Source organism: Schistocerca gregaria, chromosome 10 (assembly GCF_023897955.1).
Source record: "Schistocerca gregaria isolate iqSchGreg1 chromosome 10, iqSchGreg1.2, whole genome shotgun sequence".
NCBI classification, from domain to species: domain Eukaryota; kingdom Metazoa; phylum Arthropoda; class Insecta; order Orthoptera; family Acrididae; genus Schistocerca; species Schistocerca gregaria.
The window spans coordinates 157,330,417-157,345,971 of record NC_064929.1 but is presented as its reverse complement, the minus strand read 5'-3'; the positions used below and the strand labels follow the sequence as shown (position 1 = coordinate 157,345,971).

Below are 15,555 nucleotides of genomic sequence, written 5' to 3'. Positions count from 1 at the left end.
ACTAAGCAGATTCAGAAGGATGTTGGCTGCAGTAGGTACTGGGAGATGAAGAAGCTTGCACAGGATAGAGTAGCATGGAGAGGTGCATCAAACCAGTCTCAGGACTGAAGACCACAACAACTGCACCAACAGTGCAAAAGCCCATGTCTTTCGTACATGTTAATTTTGTCAAAAAACTGCATAGGTTACTTAATATAACTAGTCAAATGTTTTTCGCGTTGATACTGTTTAAAAATTGACACAAAGTACTTTATTATGCCTAATAGCTGTTCTCGACGAGAAACCTGAAGGAAAAATTATCATGTGTAAAGAGTTTTCAAATCTAAAAGGGTTTTGTTTGTAGCTTGATTTACTGTACCACTCGGTTAACGCACACGCAGCTTTTTAATGAGTTTTACTGCTGAGCTGGTGGTTATGGTTTTCCCTTAATAACTGTTAAATCAGCTTATGCGAAAACGTACTTTGCGTGAGGCTAATTTTTTTTCTCGTTTTCGTGACTTGTTTGCAGGGACCGACGAGAAGCGGCCATTTGTACGTCCGGGCACGGCGAAATTAATGCAAACTGGGTCACGCACGCGCGCGTCGGCGGAGATAGAATTCGCGGCATTGGCTGTCTCCCGCAGAAGTGGCCAGTTCGTTGCTTCGCGGCCCCGCCGCTTCCAGCGCGCGGCAACAGATGGCAGCACCTCCGCCGCCGCCGTCAGATATGGCAGAGGCGTTGCTTGCCCAAACATGGAACAGTTTTCGCTGGCCAGGGCGGTTTGTCCGTCGCGCCGGATCGGAAAAAAACAACAAATGCGGAGCATCGAACGGCTACGAGCAGAGGACAGAAATTTAAAATGTGATTCGGTGGGCTGCTTCGCGCACGAAGAGAGAATGATGACGCGGTTCCAGTGCACGGAATCTGTGAGTCGGTGGAAAACAATGTGACAACGTATCGTGTGAAATTCTTGTTGCTACGCTGATATGTATGTTCTTTGCGCTTCAGTGACAATACAGTGAGAAACTAACAGTCGAGATGAAAGCGATGAGTGATTTTGACAGCAGATGCGATGTGGGCATAGCGCAACGCATCCCAAAAACCGGCACGTCTGACGCTGTGGAAGGTTAGACACATAATTTCATTATTTTTAAATACTGCTTGTATTAGTTTCTTGACTAACAATTACTCTTAATCTGACAGGCAATCCACAATTTTCGTGCCTCTATTTTCTCTCTAGTTTCTTTTCATTTTGAAATCTTGCAATATTGTTCCTGCAGCGTTTCGTGTGTGTGTCATAAGTAACATTTTCGCTTACAGAAATATTTTATGCTGGCTGTTGACTTTACTAATTGTAAATGTAAATTTGCCCATGTACTGCTATTCGTTAGGATTTCGATCAACACCGTCAGCTGCCATATAAGACATTAAATTTCTTACTCTGGCAACATGGAGAAATTTGTACCCTTCATGTCCAAATATGTGCTGTGCAAATCCTCATTAGAACATGATTAGCAGAGACAAAGCCTCCAACAATTTACGCCATTAAAACAATACAGCAGTAGCAATCACGTGTTGCCTTGACGCGAATTGGAGTAAAATATGAACGCTATATATTGTAATTTTAATTGCTTATGGTGTTGATATGAGGTAGAATCTACAAAAACATTAGACTTATTCGGCAGTACGGGGAGATTTATGCGGGACAGTGTAACTCGGCGCGTTATTGATCTCTGGGTGATCGTCCATTTTCACGCCGCGTTAACCGTGTTACGTCCGTATTGTTATTTGAGTCATTGTCAGTCCGTGAACGAGATTATAACGGCACAGACTAACTCAATAAGCAAGATTATAAACTGATTTTTTTCCCCAATACCGGAAACTGTAGATCGTCGTAACAGACGTTATAAGTAGTTGATTAATTACTTTTTTGTAGTATGCCGTATTCTACACCATTTCTTGCTCATAGACTACATAAACTGGTGTCCATAATGCTGGAATAAGTGGTTAGTAGTGCTATAAAATACTTTTGTCCGTTGGACTTGACTGAAGAAACGACATAAACGTTAGTCGTTTCATATTGTGAAAAGGAAGGGCGTAGAATTCTTGCTGTTTAGTGTGACTTAAGAAAATTTCACTACGTTACATTACATTACCTACTCGTAGTAGTAGGTAAAAGTTACGTAGTTGAACCTCGTTGCATATTTCGGTGTTGCTGTATGATGTATGCACATAATCCACATGAAAATACTCGTCGGTGACTTGCATATGATGTTACATGCGTTTTCTGACTTACTTCCGCAGTTTTAGTCGTAATGACGAAAAGAGTTTTACATAAAGATTAAGTTACGCTACAGACCAATCGTACCACAGCCTTTATTTGGCATTCAGTCGTTGGCTTCGCCAACTCATCAAAATGTCGCCTTTCAGTTTAACCTAGACATCGGGCTTGCTATACAGATCAATCTGGCACAACAAGCATTTTTTATATTTATTTTTTATTTTATTTGGGGGGGGGGGGGGGGGGTAGGTGTTGGGGTTCAAATAGATGCGTGAATTCATTTACACTTGAGTGGTAAGAAACCTACCTTACGGCCCCAATTTTATTACCACAACAACAGTTATTTCATAGAGAAAGCAGTTGAAGTATAGAGATTTGGTGGAATGGAAACAAACTGCAAGACGCTCGAAAAATCTGAGCAGGCATATTCGATATTCGGGAGGATGGAGTTTTCCCTGTTCCGGCATCCCCTTTTTTGTAAATTCTTCTCAGCATCTCGGATGGACGAGATTGCTGATTGCTCGACAGTTCTTTCATATATGAGCTATGATGAAGTAATTCTTTTTCTTAAAGAATCTTTATTCTTTCATCACCTTCGTCCGCTTCAGAGTAATCAAGATTTAATTCAGTGTGCCAGTGCTTTAACCAATCTCGTGTTTCGTTATGCTGTCGAGCTCCTTAAGCGATTCCGTTTTTTATCTTAACTGTGGTGGCAAAACGACGTTCTTTCGCGATTTTCAGGCCCGGTACAGAAAGAATTCGCAGGGGGCTATGTCCGACCAATACGGTGCCTGTGGCAACGTAACCGTTTTATTCTTTTTCCCCCAGAAACTCGTAAGCAAGCATTGAGGTGCGAGCAGAGAATTATCGTGTAATTTCCGCTACTGGTTTTGCCAGTTCACGTCGTTTCCTTTGGGGGTGCTTCACGCAAACGGCGCCTAACAGGTAATATTCATAAGTGACCGTATGGCCGCAAGACAGGAACACGTGATGCACGATGCAACTGTAATCGGAGATAAGTGAGATCCTTTACATGTGATCCAACTTCACGAACTTTTTTCGGTCTAGGCTCTTCAGGCAATTCCCATTGGGCGATTGAGCCTTGATTTCTGACGTCATACCCGTATTCGAAGTTTTGTCACCTGTAATAGCCTTTTTCAGAAATTCTGGATCGTCGTAGACTTCTGCATCTACCTGATTACTCTGCAATTCACGTTTAAGTGCTCGGCAGAGGGTTCATCGAACCACAATCATACAATCTCTCTACCATTTCAGCCCCGAAGAGCACGCGGGAAAAACGAACACCTAAACCTTTCTGTTCGAGCTCTGATTTCTCTTATTTCACTTTGATGATCATTGCTACCTATGTAGGTTGGGCTCAACAAAATATTTTTGCATGCGGAAGAGAAAGTTGGTGACTGAAATTTCGTAAAAAGATCTCGCCGCGACGAAAAACGTCTTTGCTGTAATGACTTCCATCCCAACTCGCGTATCATATCTGCCACACTCTCCCCCCTATAACGCGATAATACAAAACGAGCTGCGCTTTTTTGCACCCTTTCGATGTCCTTCGTCAATCCCACCTGGTAAGGATCCCACACCACGCAGCAATATTCTAACAGAGGACGAACTTTGTAGTGTAAGCTGTCGCTTTAGTGGACTTGTTGCATCTTATAAGTGTCCTGCCAATGAAACGCAACATTTGGCTCGCCTTCCCCACAATATTATCTATGTGGTCTTTCCAACTGAAGTTGTTCGTAATTTTAACACCCAGGTACTTAGTTGAATTGACAGCTTTGATATATTTATCGAGTAATCTAATTCCAACGGATTTCTTTTGTAACTCATGTGGATCACCTCACACTTTCCGTTATTTAGCGTCAACTGCCACCTGCCACACCATACAGCAATCTTTTCTAAATCAGTCTGCAACTGATACTGGTCTTCGGATGACCTTACTAGACGGTAAATTACAGCATCATCTGCGAACAGCCTAAGAGAACTGCTCAGATTGTCACCCACTTCATTGAGCAGTTCCTGACCGCTCTCTACGTGACGTCGTTTCTGGTCGAAATTCAACAAATTCGGAACCAACTTTGCTGCTACACATTTCATATGCAGAACTTTAGAAAAATTGCTTGGCATGAGCCAAAGAATGTGCCAACATCGGCAGCAACCTCTCTGATGGTGATTGGGCAATTTTTCAGAACAAAGTTATAGTCGTCCCCTATTATCGTCAATAATTCATGTGCTATGGCATTGCGGGTCGTCGTAATCCACAACTTCTTACCCTCTTCGAAACATTAATATCACTCGTAAACTCTTTTTTTTACTCATAGTTGATTCACCAAAAGCCACAGTCAACATATCGAATGCGGTGTTGCACTTTACTCCATTTTTCAGTCAAAATGTTACGCAAATATTTTGATCCATCTTTCTTCGAAAGTAAAAAAATTCGCCTTGCTCTCGGAAACACTTCTAACCTCCTAGACTAAATACTCAAAACAGCTGAAAATGCGAGCATGTATGAGGAACAAAAGTACCAACAAGATAAAAAAAAAGAAATACCGACGTATAAAACCGGAGAAATTAAATCCCCGTTCACTATTTGATTTACGCTCGCTGCCCTAGTGACAGTGCATATGTTTCGAAAATCCGACAGTAATTCTCAGTTGTTATAAATTAACAAGTTGCATGCCAATAATGCGCTTTGCTTCAGCAGCACTGTTTGTAGACCCATCCACAACCCAAAACACCCATAGCTCAAAAACGGAGAGAAAGTGCACTACGATACTTAACGAACACTGATGTATAAAACAGCTACTACTATAGACATAGCATAACGTGGAATATTCATTTATTTTTGTTTACTTTTTGATGCATTTAATTTTGGAAGATTAGGGCCATCAGGCACTTGCTTTTATCTGACCGTACATTCAGCATATTTTACCTCATATTGATTACAGATAAGCTTAGCCTACATCAAGAATTCAACATAAAGCTACTAGTATAATTCACAAAGAGAAAAAATGAAACGTTAATGAAGTGTCATGGTCGCATTGAACATAACAGCGATCCAGAGTTCGACGTTAGGTGAAAAGCAAAGCAGTCTATGATCACAAGTATTTTATTAAATTACCGCCTTCGATTTTATTGGTCATCTTCAGATCCATCTTTCTCGTTATGTTTCCTTCTGTCAGCCACTGTCAGACTTAAACCTTTCTCCCAGGGGTGGTTAGATTTATCAAGTTGAAATTGGTCACATACTGATATATATATGGTCACTTGACGGTATAATAAACGTCAGATGCCTTGAGACACGTCGTATCATCCTGATCGCTCTGTCAGTGTTTTCCATATGTTCCTTTTTCCGGCAACCTGAGGAGGACTTTATTCCTTACCTAATCAGTCCAATCTAATTTTGAATTTCCATGTGTTGCACCATATCTGAAATGCTACGATTCTCTCCTTCCAAAGTTTTCGCTTAGACCAGTATTACACTAGGAAATTTTCTTTGACAAATATCTTTGACGTGTTTCTTCAGAATGGCAGACGAAAACCTTCAACTGTACTGTGCTCTCCAGTTGCGTGTACCACAACTGCATTGCATTTACATTTTGAAAGGGGTGAAGAAGAAAAAGGAGTTGTACTTCAGTGAAGCTGTGGGTTACTGCGGGATGCTAAAGGTACTCTACAAAATCTAATACAGGAGCTGCGAGCGGAGGATGTAAAGTTGTATGAAAATTACTTGCGAATGGATGAGATTATATTTCAGTGTGTGTTTAGGAAAGTCACGCCTCATACTACGATGTGGAACACTCCTCGCAGAAATGCTGTATCAGCAAAAGGGACTTAAAGATAACACTGCGATTTCTTGCAACAGGAGAAAGCTAGTTTATAGTACAGCACTCGAAAAATGCGGTACACATTTACGAAAAGATGCTTCAAATGACTCTAAGCACTATGGGCTTAACATCTGAGGTCATCAGTCCCCTAGACTTAGAACTATTTAAACCTAACTAACCTAAGGACACCACACACATCCATGACCGAGGCAGGATTCAAATCAGCGACCGTAGCAGCAGCAGCGCGGTTGCGGACTGAAGTGCCTAGAACCACTCGGCCACAGCGGCCGGCTACGAAAAGAATGAAAGAAGGTTGTGAAGCTGTTTATAAAGCAGTGGATGAGGAGTATCTGAAGCCAAACATCCTACTGCCCTTAAAAAATAGTATTTCTACTGAGCGAGATGGCGCAGTGGTTAGCACACTGGACTCGCATTCGGGAGGACGACGGTTCAAACCCGCGTCCGGACACCCAGGTTTAGGTTTTCCGTGATTTCCCTCGGTTGCTTCAGGCGAATGCTCGGATGGTTCCTTTGAAAGTCACGGCCGACTTCCTTCCCTGATCGAATGGGACCGATGACCTGGCTGTTTGATCCCTCTTCCCAACCAATCAACCAAATATTATTTCTGCAAATTTACATCTACACTAAAGCCACCTGACTGTGTGTGGCGGAGGGTACCTTGAGAACCTCTATCGGTTCTCCCTTTTATTTCAATCTCGTATGGTTCGTGGAAAGAAAGACTGTCGGTATGTCTCTGTATAGCCTTTAATCTCTCTGATTTTTTCCTCATGGGCTCTTCGCGAGATATACGTAGGAGGGAGCAATATACTACTTGACATCTCGGTGAAGGTATGTTCTCGAAACTTTAACAAAATCCCGTACCGAGCTACTGAGCGTCTCTCCTTCAGAGTATTCTACTGGAGTTTATAATCTCCACAATGCTTTCGCAATTACTAAATGATCCTGTAACGAAGCACGCTGCTCTCCGTTGGATCTTTTCTCTCTCTCTCTTCTATCCACCCTATCTGGTACGGATACCACATCAGTGAGCAGTATTTAAGCAGTGGGTGAACAAGTGTACTGTAATCTACTTTGTTTTCGGATTGCATTTCCTTAGGATTCTTCCAATGAATCTCACTCTGGCGTCTGCATTACCAACAATCAACTTTGTGGTCATTGCATTTTAAATCACTCCTAATGCCTACTCCCAGATAATTTATGGAATTAACTGCTTCCAGTTGCTGATCTCCTATATTGTAGCTAAATGGTAAAGGCTCTTTCTTTCTGTGTATTCGCAGCACATTACATTTGTCTACATTGAGATTCGATTGCCATTCCCTGCACCATGCGTCAATTCGTTGCAGATCCTCCTGCATTTTAGTACATTTTTCCATTGTTACAACCTCTTGATATACTACAGTATCATCCGCGTAAAGCCTCGGTGAACTTCCGATGTTATCCACAAGGTCAATTATATATATTGTAAATAGCAACGGTCCTGCGACACTCCCCTGCGGCACACCGGAAATCACTCTTACTGCAGAAGACTTCTCTCCATTGAGAATGACCTGGTGCGTTCTGTTATCTAGGAACTCTTCAATCCAGTCACACAATTGGTATGATAGTCCATATGCCCTTACTTTGTTCATTAAACCACGTGGGGAACTGTGTCAAACGCCTTGCGGAAGTCAAGAAACACGGCATCTACCTGGGAACCCGTGTCTATGGCCCTCTCAGTCTCGTCGACGAATAGCGCGAGCTGGGTTTCACACGACCGTCTTTATCGAAACCCATACTGATTCCTACAGAGTAGATTTCTAGTCTCCAGATAAATCATTGTACTCGAACATAATACGTGTTCCTAAATTCTACAACTGATCGAAGTTATAGATACAGGTCTATAGTTCTGCACATCTGTTCGACGTCCCTTCTTGTAAACGGGGATGACCTGTGCCCTTTTTCAATCCTTTGGAACGCTACGCTCTTCTAGAGACCTACGGTACACCGCTTCAAGAACGGGGCAAGTTCCTGCGCGTACTCTGTGTAAAATCGAACTGGTGTCCCATCGGCTTCTCCTCTTTTGAGCGATTTTGTTTTTCTATCCCTCTTGTCACCTATTTAGATATCTACCATTTTGTCATCTGCGCGACAATGTAGAGAAGGAACTACAGTGCTGTCTTCCGCTGTGAAACAGCTTTCCAAAAAGACGTTTAGCATTTCGGCATTTACTCTGTCATCCTCTGTTTCAGTTCCATTTTGGTCACAGAGTATCTGGACATTTTTATCCACCTACCGCTTTGACATATGACCAAAAATTTTGTAGATTTCTCCTTTATATAATCAGGGATACATCTTAACCATAACTAATGGCCTTAGCAATTTTTTATAGCTCTCGCTTCTTGTTCTATTTTTGTATAAGGGATGCCGCAAGTATACAGCGTTTCATCTGCTTACGAAATTTATACGAATTTGCTGTAGCTGCGATGCACCGTGTAAATTTCGAAGCCATGTTGACAAACATTAGATATTTGAAAGCTGCAGCGATGCTAGAGTTCCCAGTGATTTCTTTGATCAAACCCAAGGCGAGGCGCTAGATTTGATGAAAGAAAATTTGAGCAATGCCTAACTTCGACAAAGTTCCTTGTTACACCATCAAATTCTGGCAAAGAAACCTCGATATTGTAATACCGGACTTTGTCTGATACGCTACAACAGAATTTTGTACTTTAACTGTGCATGTTTACTACCTCAGATATTTTTCCAGACAGGTTAAAATATGCCATTGTCAGAATTCTCTACAAAAAAGGGGGACACCAGTGGTGTCAATAATTGTAGGCCAGTATCCTTGCTTACAGCGTTCTTAAAAATCTTCGAGAAAGTAATGTACTCAAGAGTGGTTAGCCATCTCAACAGTAATGAGATACTTAGTAAATCACAGTGCGGTTTTAAAAATGCTGTTCTACTGACACAGCAATATACAGTTTCACTGTCCACATAAGTCTTTAAATAGTAATGTCACCAATAGGAATTTTGTAACTTGTCTAAAGCATTTGATTGTGTGAACCATGACATTATGTTACAGAAATTATAATTATGCAGTATAAATGGCACAGAATATGAGAGGTTTAAGTCAGACCTACAGAACAGGAAGCAAAAAGTTTCCTTATATGGGTCAACTGATTTCAGTTTGCCATTTCATCTCACTCGGGGGAAATTACATTAGGTATTCCACAAGGTTCAATCATGGGTCCCCTTCTGTTCTTGATATATATGAACGCCCTCCCTCCCTATCTGAAACAGGAAGCTGAACTGACACTGTTTGCTGATGACACAATCCAGTAAAAGAAAGTCCAATTGAAAATGATGCAAATAAGGTCTTTCGAAAAGTCATTAATTGGTTCGCTGCAAATGGGCTTGCTGTAAACTTTGAAAAAACACAGTACATCCAATTTTCTGCTGGAAAAAGTACAGTTCCTTTAATAAATATAACACATCAACAGAAGTCGGTAGAGAGGGTAGAGCATACTAAGTTTTTGGGTGTATATATAGATGAGAATCTTAATTGGAAAATTCATATTTTGGATCTCCTAAAGCGACTAGGTTCAGCAACTTTTGCGATCAGAGTAATTGCTAATTTTGAGGATATAGAAATTAGTAAGCTAACATACATTGCATACTTTCACTGTCTGATGTCTTACAGAATAATATTTTGGGGTAACTCAACATTTAGAAAAAAAGTATTCACAGCTCAGAAGAAAGTGGTTAGAATAATGTGTGGGGTTCATAGTTGCACATCTTGTAGGCATCTTTTTAAAATATTGGGAGTTCTTATAACAGACTCACTAATGAAATTTTTTCTCAACAACATGGACCAGTTTAAAAACAGTGATATGATTATAATACCAGAAATAAGAAAGACTTACTCTATCCTTTGCTCAACCTATCTTAGGCACAGAAAGGGGTAAAATATGCTGCTATAAAAGTTTTCGAAAAATAACCAGATGAAATATAAGGTCTTTGACAGACAGCAGTAATAGCTTCAAAAATAAATTGAAATCTCCTTGGCAACTCCTATACCACAGATGAATTCTTGAATAGAAATAAATAAATCTATAAATATAGTACATATATTAAAAAATTTTGCTTCATATGTGCATTTCTTGTGCACTTGACACATTCCACATAATAACGGCTACCGCACCATGGGATTGATCAGTGGAGCACGCAACTAACTAACTCATAAAGTCCTTCCTGAGGTTAACGCTTATGCGTGATACCAATAGACTTCTCTCGGCCAGTAATGCCTTCTTGGAATGTGCTAGTCTGCTTTTTATGCCATAACAACAAACAAGACGACGTGTGGTTAATTCAGGCTAGAAAATGCAAGATTGTACGTTTATGACTGTAATTACGGTGCTTTTGATGATAGGATAATTACTCTTGTCAAGGACGTGGTAGTCCGGAGATCTAAATGGCGCAACGATTTGCTCGGGTTGCATTCCAAAGCCTCTTCAAACTGGTCTATTTTGCTCCCGGCTAAAATCGAGCAATGAGCCGGAGTATAAATGTGACATCGTTAGACAGCTTTTTACGAAATGCAGTGACGAGCAGCGCCTGCAGCAATAATTAGCGTCTGACTCTAAACACAATTAACTCTAATTTCCTGACCAGCACGTGGAATATGATGGGGCAGGTTCCGTAATTGTGGTAATTACTGGGAATCAAATAACAGCACCGTCTGCACTTCTTATTTTCCAGTAACATGACCACCTTCAGCCACCAAGGCCATTCCGCAGTGGTTATCCGAGCAATATCGAAAAACTTGTTGCAGTGGAATAATTTCTACGAAAAAGAAAGTAACAGGAAACATCGTTCAAACAAGTGTAGAAAAATTATGGTGCATACCCATCCACAAACATAATCAGAACAGCATGTCTCTCAAGTCTCGATACGCTACTGGCCTATAAACTGCTATACAATTGAGATGACGTGCTACAGACGCGAAATTTAACCGACAGGAAAAAGATGCTGTGATATGCAAATGATTAGCTTTTCAGAGCATTCACACAAGGTTGGTGCCGGTGGCGACACCTACAACGTGCTGACACGAGAGAAGTTTCAAACCGATTTCTCATACACAAACAGCAGTTGACTGGAGTTGTCTGCTGAAATATTGTTGTGATGCCTCGTGTAAGGAGGAGAAATGCGTACCACCACGTTTCCGACTCTGATAAAGGTCGGATTGTAGCCTATCGCGATTGCGGTTTATCGTATCGCGACCTTGCTGCTCTCGTTGGTCGAGATACAATGACTGTTAGCAGAATACGGAATCGGTGGGTTCAGGAGGGTAATACGGAACGCCGTGCTGGATCCCAACGGGGAAGTTTCCAAGACAACAATCATCTGCACGAACAGTTAGACGACGTTTGCAGCAGCATGAACTGTCAGCTCGGAGACCACGGCTGCGGTTATCCTGGACGCTGCATCACAGACAGGAGCACCCGCGATGGTGTACTCGACGACGAACCTCGGTGCACCAATGGCAAACGCCATTTTTTCGGACGAATCCAGGTTCTGTTTACAGCATCATGATGGTCGCATCCGTGTTTGGCGACAACGCGGTGATCGCACATTGGAAGCGTGTATTCGTCATCGCCATACTGGCGTATCACCCTGCGTGATGGTATGGGGTGCCATTGGTTACACGTTTCGGTCACCTCTTGTTCGCATTGACGGCACTTTGAACAGTGGGCGTCACATTCAGATGTGTTACGGCCTGTGGCTCTACCCTTCATTTGATCCCTGCGAAACCCTACATTTCAGCAGGATAATGCACGACCGCATGTTGCAGGTCCTGTACGGGCCTTTCTGGATACAGAAAATGTTCGACTGCTGCCCTGGCCAGCACATCCTCCAGATCTCTCACCAACTGAAAACGTGTGGTCAATGGTAGCCGTGCAACTGGCTTGTCACAATACACCAGTCACTACTCTTGATGAACTGTAGTATCGTGTTGAAGCCGCATGGGCAGCTGTACCTTTACACGCCATCTAAGCTCTGTTTGACTCAATGGCCAGGCGTACCAAGGCCGTTATTACGTCCAGAGGTGGTTGTTCTGAGTACTGATTTCTCAGGATCTATGCTCCCAAATTGTGTGAAAATGTAATCACATGTAAGTTCTAGTATATTATTTGTCCAATGAATTCCCGTTTATCATCTGCATTTCTTCGTGGTGTAGCAATTTTAATGGCCAGTAGTGTATTTTACTATGCTTGTTTCGACAGTGTTTGTTGTTACTTTCTCATCTTATTTTTTTCCGCCTAACTTTGTTCACTTTATAATGTTCCCGTACCTCAATAGCAGAAAACGAAACCCGACTGTTAAACACGTTTTTTTCTCCGGAAAGTTAGACTTATATTGAGGTTCTCACATACTAAGTCTACAGTCTCTTGCCGGTGTAAAAATAAAAGTGAAGCTTCAAAGTCAGCTATTAATGTAACATACTTAGATATCCGCAAACTCTCATTAAAAGGGTACTTCCCTTTGGCTTAGAATCACACAACTGAGGGGAAGAAAGCCGAAAACTTAATTTGTAATTAGATCAGGCAAAAAATATTTCTGGTCTTTTTCATGTGGATTCAAACTTAAAACATTCTCGGAAGTTCTGGAATTCCCAGGACCAGTATCTTGATTGTACCAATATCGATAACAGGCAAAATTCGTAGAGATTCTCCATTCCCGGAATGAAGTTTCTATATGCTTCAGTTTGTGCGAATCCACGATGTGAGGGTTCTGCTAGCACCTGGCAAACTTCTAACATGACTTCATTTTGAACTAAAACAGTAACGTATAAGCACGTCCTAGGAAATCTGTTGTCCCAGCATATATATATGTTTTAGACCTACTTGTAACTCTTCGCATTTGAGCGCCAAATCTATGTGTATAGAGCAAAATAAACTGACATTGCTCATCCTAGTCATACTCGATTCCGAATCAGTGGCGCTGTATCTTGTGTTAGGCGCCCATCCGTCTCATTCATGTAAAGCATCCAGATGCGTGAATCCAAATATCTGAAGGTAACAATCTGTGGGGATATGAAGTGCAATGAGCATATGGGCTCCGTCGTAGGTAAGGCACGTGGCAGACTCCGATTCATTGGCAGGATACTGGGAAAATGCAGCAAATCTGTAAAGTATATGCGTCCCATCTTGGAATACTGCTAAAGTTTGTGGGACCCATACCAGATAGGACTGACAGACGATATCAAACATATAAAACGATCAGAATGTATGGCACAGGTTTGTTTGACCCAAGGAAAATGATTACGGGAAACCCTGAACTAGAACACGTTCGATGACACACGTCAATTATCTCGCTAACGCCAGCTTATAAGATTTAAAAAACCAGCATCATGTGGAGAATACTCGCTACTGTAACGGGGTGAAACCCTAACATGTGATACAGTGCTAAGTACCCTTCGCCATGCTCTTCGGTGGTTTGCAGAATCTGTATGTAGATATGGATATGTGTTGTCAGTCCCTGCAGTCTGTCCCTATTTTTCTACTTTCTTAAACACCCCAAAATTATTTCCCGTATTACATTATCAAACGCATTCAGCACACTGCAAAAGCTGTGTACTTTGTCAAATAGAAATCCGTCACTGCTGCAATAATCCGCAAAATATAATGCACGATTGTTAAAGAGTACCTCCATGGTCTGCGGTACATATAGGAAACACACATCTCTGGACAAAGCGTCTCTAAAAGATTTCAATTCACATTACAGACACTCTATGTAAGCACTGCTTCTGACACAAAAAACGTCAGTACGTGCTTGAAGTTCATTGATATGTTTTGCCTAGGACTGCGTAACAGCAGCACGCCTTACAAATCTGTTCGTTGGGTTGCCTATCTTGCAGGCGCGAACAAATTGTACGCGACAACACGGAGCGAATGATTTGTGTACGTGTTATGTCACGCCTCAGCAGCTACAACACGGCGCGTTTTACGAATCGAAACTTGCCAGGATGCTCTATTGACTAGTATGTGGCATTTTTATTTAGGCTCTCTTGTAGATTTCAGTCGTCAACTGAAACACCAGAGGTACTTCTGAATAAATTTGCACAACTACGAACAGCAGCTGCCATACCACGCGCACTTACCGGTTCATAGGACGATACACTCCTCTCCATCAATAACAGCGAAGTGAAATCTTCTACTTAATCGGGTGTGTTGGGCTATTCTAGATGCATATACACCACGCACCACGAGGGAATTATCTGAATGGGGCAGAAATCGATAGACGTGACGTAGTCTACATGTGGACACAAATAACAATTTCGCAAAAATTGGACGACTTGCTCATAGAGCTTCACCAATTGAGCAAGTAAACTTGTTGAGCCATCTCTGGCCCTTGTGCAGGCAGTGACTCGGATTGCCGTTGACTTTTGTTGGAAGTCCCGCTGATAACTGTGCCACATTCTGTCCAAATGGCACTTTGGATGGTCTCAAATCACGAGCTGATTGGAGGTTCCTGCCTGTAATGCTCCAACATTCTCAATTGGGGAGAGATCCGGCGACCCTGCTGGTGAAGATAGTGGGTGGCAAACACGAAGACCAGCGGGCGGGCATTACCTTGCTGAAATGTAAGCTCAGCGTGGCTTCCCATGAAGGGCAACAAGGACAGAATATTGTTTACGTACCGCTGCGCTGCAAAGGTTTCGCGGATGACAATCAAAGGGCTCCTGCTATGAAAATAAATGCCTCCCCAGACCACCACTCCGGGCTATCTCACAGATGGCAGGTGATCGTCAGGTTGTTATCCCACCGTTCTCGGTGGTATCTCCAATCTCATTGACTAGAGTAGAATTGTTCCCAGTGATCAGTGATGGGACCTGCTTCGAAAAGGTTTATGAGGTGCAACAATAAAGTAATGAGACTGACTGACTTTGCAAGATGTGGCAACCCTGCAGGCTTGCGTAGGCACAATATCTTTGACCTTGGTCTATAAGCTGCTTCTAGTCCAAGCGGCACATCGATGCAACTGCTCAGTCGGGAGTTGTGCTGTAATAAGTTAACACGTGTTTGTGTCTCTCGTCTCGGAAATGGAACCGCATAATATTGCGCAATGGTATGCCATTTCTTTTTGCGTCAAATTGGGTGAAAACTCGACGACAACTTACGATAAGCTTCAGAAGGCTTTTGGAGAGGAGGTTATGTCAAGAGCTCAAATTTTTCATTGGCATAAAAAGTTAAGGCAGAACGAATGTTGAAGATAAAGGCAGCAGTGGACGACCATCAACCTCACGGACGGATGCCATCTTGGCCAGGGTGCGTGAACTCGTACGATCTGATTGAAGATTATCCGTGAAAATGATTGCAGAGGAATAGAAACATCAATCCAGAACGGTTCGTCTAATAATAACTGAGGGATCTAGGTATGAGAAAGAT

General features: G+C 42.1%; 1 long non-coding RNA gene across 2 annotated transcripts in view; it reads left to right on the top strand.

Moving 5' to 3' along the window:
- Positions 1-15,555, top strand: part of LOC126293662 (uncharacterized) — a 341,044-nt gene that overhangs the window by 233,382 nt on the left and 92,107 nt on the right. For both annotated transcript variants that reach the window (XR_007552333.1, XR_007552332.1), the window contains exons 4-5: positions 509-906; positions 989-1,106. This is a non-coding gene — a long non-coding RNA (uncharacterized LOC126293662). The remainder of the gene's footprint in view (positions 1-508; positions 907-988; positions 1,107-15,555) is intronic.